The sequence below is a fragment of the Schistocerca nitens genome, chromosome 6, assembly GCF_023898315.1.
Source record: "Schistocerca nitens isolate TAMUIC-IGC-003100 chromosome 6, iqSchNite1.1, whole genome shotgun sequence".
Classification (NCBI taxonomy): domain Eukaryota; kingdom Metazoa; phylum Arthropoda; class Insecta; order Orthoptera; family Acrididae; genus Schistocerca; species Schistocerca nitens.
Window position 1 is genome coordinate 555549139 of NC_064619.1, and position 9840 is coordinate 555558978.

A 9840-nucleotide genomic window follows, 5' to 3' on the forward strand; every position below is an offset into this window, starting at 1 on the left:
ATGACAGTTCGCTCGTAAGTGAAATCTGCCCGACCCCTTTTCACCAAACAGTGTAAGCCGAGTCGTTGAAAATTACGAGATATACGAGTATTTATTTTCCTAGCCTGTATAAGAACTCATCTGATTATATCAGCACCCTCTTCTATGAGAAATTTCCCACAATTGATAAATATGACGAAGATGTGATACCTACTCTAATTAGAAGTGCGTGTTATTGAATGAACTGGTCACCCAACTATTGTTACTCATGTTCGATTATCAGACACTTCGAATCTATTTCGAAGTTCTATGGTACTATAGTGATAAATGTATTTATCGTCCAGCGCCCCCTATATTCGTAATGTCACCTGCAAGTATCAATATAATTCGGATGATGAGTTACTCCTCTTAGTTCCACATTTGATTAGGAATGACCTTCCTCTCGTAATTGATACAGCCATAAATGTAATTATAGTAGTCATCTACAATCGTTGTTAACGAAACAACTGTTCCTGGAGTATCGCATGGCATCTACGTCTCACTTCCTGTCATAGAAAATCGACTCGACGAAAATTTCAGCCCCGTGGTGTTCGAAGATTCTGTGTAGCGGTAACACACATTTCTACTTTATACAAAAACCTTCTGTTATGTTGACATACGATGACAGACGGAAGTCTACTCAAGTAAAGGAAAGCACAGTTTGGAAACAAAAGTTTTTTTACAGAGTTATTAATGAATGCGACTGATGATAGCCCTTCCAGTGATGCAGAACGATCATATCATCATGTAAGGTGTATATGAAATGAAACAGAACGCTGCTATAGTGTATCATAACGAGCATTTTTCACATAGCAACCCGTGTATGCATCCTTTAGCGTACGGCGCTAGGCGTCGCTGAAAAGCGTCGAGCGCCGCCTAGACGGTAGGTACACAACACGATATGCGAAATGTCATGGTAGCGTGTTTCAGAGGCAACGTTCTCAATGCACTTGTGGCATCAAAAGTCGGGTTGAAGTTTTACAGCCCTTACTTGTAAACGGTTTCAAAAAGTGTTCGAAATTACGCCGTCCTGCTTGAATGTACGCCGTGCAATGACGCTACAGTGACTGTCGCTCTCTTTCAAGCACTCCTGGCAAATTGGAAATTGCGTCGGATGCTGCCATAATGCGCGCCGTGAGGTCTGCATCAGTCTCTATGGATGTTCCATAGGCAACAGATTTCAGGCGGCTTCAGAAGGAAAAAGTCAGTGAGAGTTGAGGGAACGTACAGGCTATGCCACCGGCCAGATGCGCCCTATCCAGTTCTTGCCAAAGGTTTCGTCCAAATGCATTCGCACTCCATGTATGAAGTGAACAAGTGTACCATCGTTTGGGTACCACATTCACTGTCGCACGTTGAGTGGAACGTATTCCAATAACTCTGGCAGAGTTGCTCGTAAACAAATGATTTATCTGTCTACATTAAGTCACCGGGGGAACATGTATGGACCGACCAGATTATCGCCCACCAAGCCGGCCCACATGTTGACAGCGAAGCGATCTTCGTGACTACAAACAAGGGCTGCGTGAGGATTTATCCTGTACCCACACGTGTTGATTGTGGCTGCTGAATATATCCTCTCGTGTACAGGATGACTCATCCGTAAAAAGTACACGTTTCGAGAAGTCTGGTTGAACGGCACACCTCTTGCTAAAACCACTGGCAGAATTCAATTCGACGTAGACGACCGTCTGGGTGAAGGGTGTGAACCTGTTGAAGGCTGCAGGGATGCAAACTATCTTTATGACCCACACAACAAATTGCCGCACCTCAAGTGAACCTATCTCTCGAAGGGACCTGTGGCTGGCAGTAAATTTGCGTGGATATGGCTCTCTAGGATTCGGAAACCCACTAACGTACAAACATTTGGCAAGTGAGCATTTTCATCCTCCGCTCCGTAAGCACAGAGCATGTCTGCCCTTTCCTCCCAAGAATAGCGCTCAATTTCCTGTCCGAACCACACAGTAAAAAACACAAGAGGGTCCCGGTTTGATGACAAACTGACGCAGGTCGAACCAGATTCCATAGTCGGCACAAGTGCTGCCCCTGTGCAACACCTGTCAAACAGGCATTTGCACAGGCAAAAGCAACACGTTCGCGTTCCAGTAAGAAGAGGAGAACCCGTAGTGTTTCCCGCCTGGAATATCCGCAGTTCTGTCGACTACAAGTCACAAAACTTCAACCCGACATCTCTTTTCATTTGATCCCACAAACACGTTGAAATCGTTTCCCTGCAGACCTCCTACCACAGCGTCCCGGATGCCATGTTGTATGCCAGCCCTCTGGGCGTGCAATGCTGTTCAATGACGCCTAGCGCCGTAAGCTGCGGGATGCGGAAATCGTTTGCTATGTCAAATACGCTTGTTACGACTCGCTCTGCCAGACCTCTCACTTTCTACATTCGTTTCAGATCGAGGTGTATGATCCTATATTGAATGCTAGAAAATTTCATTACGTGAACTTTCATTCTACGAGCGGCGTTCCTTACGAATTTACACTTTCTTTCTCGTCATTCGTGGTGCACCATTTGACTCATAATTAGAGCTGAAAGTGTGAAGTATTTTGGTGCAACAGTAGGTGGCAGGACTATCAGGAGAAGCGTAATCTCTTCATAGTGGAATGCATTTTTCCAGCTGCTGTGACTACGTGAACGCACAGCATGGAGTCTGATCAGCATATACAGCGCTCGACGATGTGCTTCCTGTGGGAGGAGGGTGTAAACACTGTGGACACTTACAGGCAATAGGTGGCAGTGTGTGGAGAGAGTGTATCGTTACGAAATGGGCTCTTGCAACGCGGCAACACTCGTCCCCATACGACTTGGAAAGCCACTGATGCCATCGATGGAATGAGAATGCCAAGTACTGCCACACCTACCACATTTTTCTGACGGTCTCTTCTGATTACCACCTATTTGCGGCTATGAAGAAACCTGTGGGTGGACATAATTGCACAGGCTTCCTGGACTCGCAAGCGGATGTTCTGCGTTAGCAACGGCATACTCCGTAAAGTGGTTGGGGAGGGCCTACAGAAGCTAAAGGCACCAATGCAGGGATCTACGGTGAGCGTGGCAGCACCTGGATCCCCATTTTAGCGATGGCAGCCGTGGTTTTGCGACTCGTATGTGCCCGAAAGCCGTCGCGTTACAGGAGGAGTTTTAGTAACACTGCATACTGGACACATTGTCACCAATCAACTGTGAACACCCGCAGTACTTAGACTATTCTTTCCGAGAAGCCATGTCGTCCAGCGCTGTCCGTGCTGATCACAGCACATGTTGTCAGCTCACATAATGACAGAAGTTAGGGAAATGGGCCGTGCTGTGCAGGCATTACACTTCTAGTGGCTGTCCTACCACCTACGGTTAGACTAAAATATTACACACTGTCACCTGTAGTCATGAATCAAATGGCGCACAAAGAATGACGGGAAGAAATGAAGTGCAAATCAATTTGGAACGCCCCTCGTACGTATCATTAAATTGTAGATAACAGACCTATCACATGAAACACCCTTAGGCATCATTGCGAAACAGCCAGCAACTGTATTTGACTGCAGAATTTCACCGTCAGAGCCACATGCGATTAGCTTCATTATGGCTAATAGTGGGGCTGTATATCTGCACTGAAACTTTGCGCTTCAAGGGAAACATAGTTGTTTGATCGACAAACGGGATTAAGGGATAAACTTGCTATAATCTGATTTTCGATTTAAGGTCTAATAATGAGAATGTTCTAATGGAATCATGGGATTCTGCAGTCTGTGATCACTGCTCTGTAAATCAGAACATCTGTGTTATTTACAAATTGGAATTTCGACGAAGCACAGCGTGTGTTCTTCTGTGGCTTTGCCTGTGTGTGTTCAAAACGCTCAAATGTGTGTGAAATCTTTTGGGACTTAACTGCTAAGGTCATCAGTCCCTAAGCTTACGCACTACTTAACCTACATTAACCTAAGGACAAACACGCACGTCGAAGCCCGAGGGAGGACTCGAACCAGCCGTGTGTGTGTGTGTGTGTGTTTGTGTGTGTGTGTGTGTGTGTGTGTGTTTGTGTGTGTGCGTGGTGTGTCTGTGTGTGTGCGCGGGTCGGTGAGTATATGAGCACGCCATTTGTGTCTCCGTATTTCAGAAAAGGTGACGTTATTACAAGAGTATAAAATTAAAATAATCTCGAAAGGGTATTATTTTATCTTGATCTCCAAATCCAGTTTCATGACAGAGACAGTTGAATCTTGCTTTTGGTATCAATGAGAAACTTGGAAATACAAGTGCATCATGTACTGTGGTATCCCAATATGGCTGATCTACATTTACATTACATCCATACTCGGCAAGCCGCCTGACGGTGTGTGGCGGAGGGTACCCTGAGTACCTCTATCGGTTCTCCCTTCTATTCCAGTCTCGTATTGTTCGTGGAAAGAAGGATTGTCGGTATGCTTCTGTGTGGGCTCTAATCTCTCTAATTTTATCCTCATGGTCTCTTCGCGAGATATATGTAGAAGGGAGCAATATACTGCTTGACTCTTCGGTGAAGGTATGTTCTCGAAACTTTAACAAAAGCCCGTACCGAGCTACTGAGCGTCTCTCCTGCAGAGTCTTCCACTGGAGTTTATCTATCATCTCCGTAACGCTTTCGCGATTACTAAATGATCCTGTAACGAAGCGCGCTGCTCTCCGTTGGATCTTCTCTATCTCTTCTGTCAACCCTGTCTGATACGTAAAGAAAGTAAACATTTTGTGAATAATTTATGTGAACGGGTGGTGTGATGTTAAAGTTTTTCACAATTTTTTTTTTTTTGAAACACAGCGTCCAGTTCACCATCAGTTCATTGAAGGTATAGCGTTATCTAAACATATCAATATACCGCCTCCGTAGCGTAGCGGTAGCGTTACTGCCTACCACGCAGGTGGCCCGAGTTCGATTCCCGGCAGGGGACTGTGTGTTGTGTGCCCTTCATCATCATTGACTCGCAACAAGTCGCCGATGTAGCGTCAACTATAATGGACTTGCAATACGGCGGCCGAACTTCCCCGAATGGGGCCTCTCGGCCAACAATGCCATACGATCATTTCATTTCATCTAAACATATTACCGCCTTCTTCTGAGACTGTGAAATGCAATAAAATAATGTATATCAGTACCGCAGTGAAACTGAGTTACCATAACCACAGCGCTCTGACGCGTTCTTTCATCAGAAGAAAGTGATCATGTTTCTGAAGGCAGTGCCCTATTTCTAATCGTAATAAAGCCACTTCTATCTGAATGTGTGACAGCAGTGAGTCCAAGAGTGGATTCATGTTTGGGTTATTCTGCCGTAGTTAATTGCTTTGAGGTGCAATTGACTTGTATCCGATTCAGTCATGACTCTTCAGCAGCGAGACAGTGGCATAAAGTTTCATGGTGCATAATTGTCGTGGCAAGTATCCGTTCCTAGTACGTCAGGCAGCTCGTTTTCTTGAATTCTTACGTGATGCTATACCCTGGAGAATACCACTTCCTTACCTTACCGTTTTAGTATGTAAATGATTCCTTGTACGGTTCTATTTCGTGTTGTCTGTTGGGTACATTTGCCGAATGGCGTCGTGGGTACTCAGAGAAGAACAGCAAATGAGTCCATTATCCCATCAAAAACGTCTGTACTGTTCCAAAACGATAAGAGTCGCATGAAATTGTGTCTCACAGCATGTAAAATTCCCAGAAACGGAAGTATGACAACCCTGTCAGATTAAATTCCTCAAATATTAATAATACTCTTGTACTTGTCTAACTAAAAAACAGCCTTAGCATGGTAAAAGCCTCCAATTATTACACTATGCACTTTCCCCCAAGTTTGATTTAGTGGTAGAAATCATTTCCACGCACTTGGGCCTAGCTTACAGTAACGAAAACTGCAGTTATGTGCAACAAAATGCACACAAACTAGTAATATAAGAACATTATCTGGAACGCCAAAATTGTTTAGCAAAATGTGACGAATTTACATTAATCAGTTGACTCTCTTCCATAACGGGATCCGTTAGGCCCTACAAACAGGTTCCCTTTGACGACACCGCTTTGATTTGACTGCTGACTACTGACAGGGCTGTTTACTCTGCTTTACGACTGGGTTGGCTTCGATTAGTGGTTGTCAGTTCACACGAAAACATGAGCCCCCGTAGCGGAGAGGTCAGCGCGGCTGATAGGCGTGCGGAGGACCCAGCTTCGATTCCTGGGACTTTTCCCTGGTGGGAGGACTGAAACACAGTGCACTGAGCCTCGTGATGCCCATTGGAGGAGCCACGTTACTGAGTAGGAGCGGTCCGGCACACGAAAGGCGATAACAGCCTTATCGGTTAGTGACCCCGTGCGCCTCCATATCGCAGCACCCAATGCCACCGTTGCCGGAGGACGACACGACTGTCGGTTGGTTCTTATAGTTACGCCACAGCCTGTGGATAGGGTTTACGTTTACGTTGACTAAATCATGCTGTATTTATGCTCCCAACTGACAACTGTGCCAAAACACGACTTGTGTATGGTCGTAGTGAAACTGTCCTTAGCGGACAGTTGAACTCTTTGATAGTGTAATGCTGTCTTCGTCACGCCACATTATACAACATTATGTCAGCAACTTTCATTCTTCCAAATAAACTGGGCACTTTCCCTTCCGATCAAAGTCGTCCTGCGAAAAATTGAGGGTCTTGCGATCAACACTACTAGCCATTCTCCGAGGCAAACGTTCACCAATTCCCGAAACACGTCTTACGGTTGCACAAATTTGCGGACTCTCAATTTACCCCGGCACCACTTCGCTTTCTCCATGTAGAATCTTACCTATGATTCAATAGATCCGCCTTAAATATTCTTAGGAAAGGTAGCCTTACTAAACGCTAGAGTGAAATTAGTCGCATATTAATTCTGTTACACCTCCCACTTTCTATTGCTTTTTTCAGCTCAGCAATCTCTGTGCTTATGTAGTCTATAAAATGTAGGATCCCACTAATATTAAGTTTGGCCGGCCGGTTTGGCCGAGCGGTTCTAGGTGCTTCAGTCTGGCACCGCGCGACCGTTACGGTCGCAGGTTCGAATCCTGCCTCGGGCATGTATGTGTGTGATGTCCTTAGGTTAGTTAGGTTCACGTAGTTCTACGTTCTATGGGACTCATGACCTCACATGTTAAGTCCCATAGTGCTCAGAGCCATTCTTTTGATATTAAGTTTGTTGTGCACCTTCAGTGCTATGGGATCCTGACGAAGTATCCCTGTATGCACCGGTGCGGTGGCTTGGCGAAATGTGTCTGTTTTGTCCACGATCGTGCTGTTAGGAAATCATTTGATCCATTTCAGTTTCAAAACTATGCTGTTACATCCGTTCAACTTAATTAACAAAGATGTATTGAAGAAAATCCTTCTAAGCAACAATAAGTTGCTAATCTGTCAGTTGTGCAAAGGGTGGCAGTATTTTTGCTTTATGTAACCTGGTTGGAACCACTCTGGATCAGAGTCGCAGAGCAGAAAGTTGGTGTAAAGCTCCCTATGGTGATAGATTAGCGGTTCACTGTTAGATGATTGTGAGTTCAGGTGTGTTGACTGCCAGAGCACGAGGCGACGGCTCAACAATATCGTGTTCTATCGGGTAGAATGTACCTGTGGTGTTTTGGAATGTGTCCGGTGTTGAGTGTGCAGTTGTGGTGGAGAGCTGTGACATTCTGTACAGAGTGCGTAATTGCGTATAAATATATGCCATTAAAGATGGATTTTCTTCAAGTAGTGTATGCTGGTGCTTTGCTATTTCTTCCCCAGCTTAGCCAAAGTTTTTGAAGTGTTTTGGTGCGCTGGAAACTTTTATAACCTGTTGCTTATATGATCTGACAGTTCATAATAAACAGGTTACATGCTGCAGTGAATGAAGTTGTCGTTGCATATTTATGGCACCAAATATACAGAATCAGTTCTTGTTTAAATCCGATTTATGAATGTGTTCCCAGAGCCCAGTGTGTACTGCTTCAATTTATTACATACACTTACAGACCCTACGTCTTTGGAAGAGGCAGAAGAGAGGAGTATGTTAAACCAATGTTGCTAACATGTTATGTGTCTGAACTGTTTCAGGAAAACCTTTGAGTAAAGGATAATTCTGAGTGGATGTAACGTAGCAGCCAGGTTTGAGCAAGGCTGTTTGGGATCCAAGCCCAGAAAGTTCCAAATATACTACATAAGAGAAATTACCTTTTCTAAGTGTCTAATTCTTAGAATCATCCTGAAGGTCTCTTTTGATATTGTTGTTGCTACTTTTAGGCTGAATTTTAAACAGGCACTGATTCTTAAGTGTGTTTCTCAGCAGGTTTTGAGCTGCTTGTGAGCCTTTTGTTTCATAGTTGCTCCAGTGTAGTTTATTGTTTCTGTTTACGAAACATTTTGTAGCATAACTGGAAGTGTTTCAGATGCTAGTTACTTGATCTGAAGTTCAATTAAGAGACAGTTGTCTCCAGACACACAGACGACTGAACGGAAATGATTTATTGGCCCGGACACATGCGAGGTGCATTCCACTGACCCCTGATCACAGGAGAGCCCTGAAAGCCTGGTGTCAAGAACACAGTACATGCTCATTGGAACAGTGGTCCCAGGTTATGTTCATGGACGGGTCCAGGTATAGTCTGAACAGTGCTTCTCGCCGGGTTTTCATCTGGCGTGGACCAGGAACCAGGTAACAACCCCTTAATGTCCTTGAAAGGGATTTGTATGGAGGTCGTGGTTTGATGGTGTGGGGTGGGATTATGATTGGTGCACGTACACCCCGGCATGTCTTTGACAGAGGAACGGCAACACATCGGGTGTATCGGGACGTCATTTTGCACCAGTATGTCCGCCTTTTCAGGGGTGCAGTGAGTCCCACCTTCCTCCTGAGGGATGATAAAGCATGGCCCCACCGAGCTGCCTTCGTGGAGGAGTACCTTCAAACAGAAGATATCAGGCGAATGGAGTGGCCTGCCTGTTCTCCAGACCTAAACCCCATCGAGCACGTCTGGGATGCTCTCGATCGACGTATCGCTGCACGTCTTCAAACAATTACGACACTTCAGGAGCTCCGACAGGCACTGGTGCAAGAATGGGAGGTTATACCCCAACAGCTTCTCGACCACCTGATTCAGAGTATGCCAACTCGTTATGCGGCCTATGTACTTGTGCATGGTGATCATATCCCATATTGATGTCGGGGTGCATGCACAGGAAACAGTGGCGTTTGTAGCACATATGTTTCAGGACCGTTTTCTCAACTTATCACCAATACCGTGGACTTACAGATCTGTATCGTTTGTGTTCCCTATGTGCCTATGCTATTAGCGCCAGTTTTGCATAGAGGCACGTTGTGTGGCACCATATTCTGCAATTATCCTTAATTTATGAGCATGAGTGTACATTGCCTTTTCCGGAGTTAACTGGAAGACCTGTATCCACCGATAGGGTACGCCACTCTCTCCATTCAATCAATTTGGCCTCTAAACATCTTCTGCAAAAAGCAATTCCCTGGTGCTCGAAGAAGGGACCAAGGGATCACCTGAAAAGGCGTCTGAGTCAGTAGCCTGGAAGGCAGCGTTTGAGGGGCGCCTGATAATCGTCGTAGGAAAGTTTGGTGTAGCGACCAGGTACGGCTGAAAATCCAAGACGTGAAGCAATATTGGTCAGTAATGATGTAGGTTTCTATGATGCACAAACGTCAGACGCCTCTAACAGCTATTATGGCAATTTTGGGGTGAAACCCCATCGGTAACAGATACTCCAACCCCCTGTCTAGCGGAGCTGGCCGCGGTGGTCTCGCGGTTCTAGTCGCGCAGTCC

The 9840-nt window shown here is 45.3% G+C and overlaps 1 non-coding gene across 1 annotated transcript; it reads left to right on the plus strand.

Annotated features, from left to right (window-relative positions):
- The first annotated feature begins 4885 nt into the window (after positions 1–4885).
- On the plus strand, positions 4886–4957 carry Trnag-acc (transfer RNA glycine (anticodon ACC)). The gene has a single exon. It is a non-coding gene; the product is annotated as a tRNA-Gly (tRNA).
- Positions 4958–9840: the final 4883 nt, after the last annotated feature.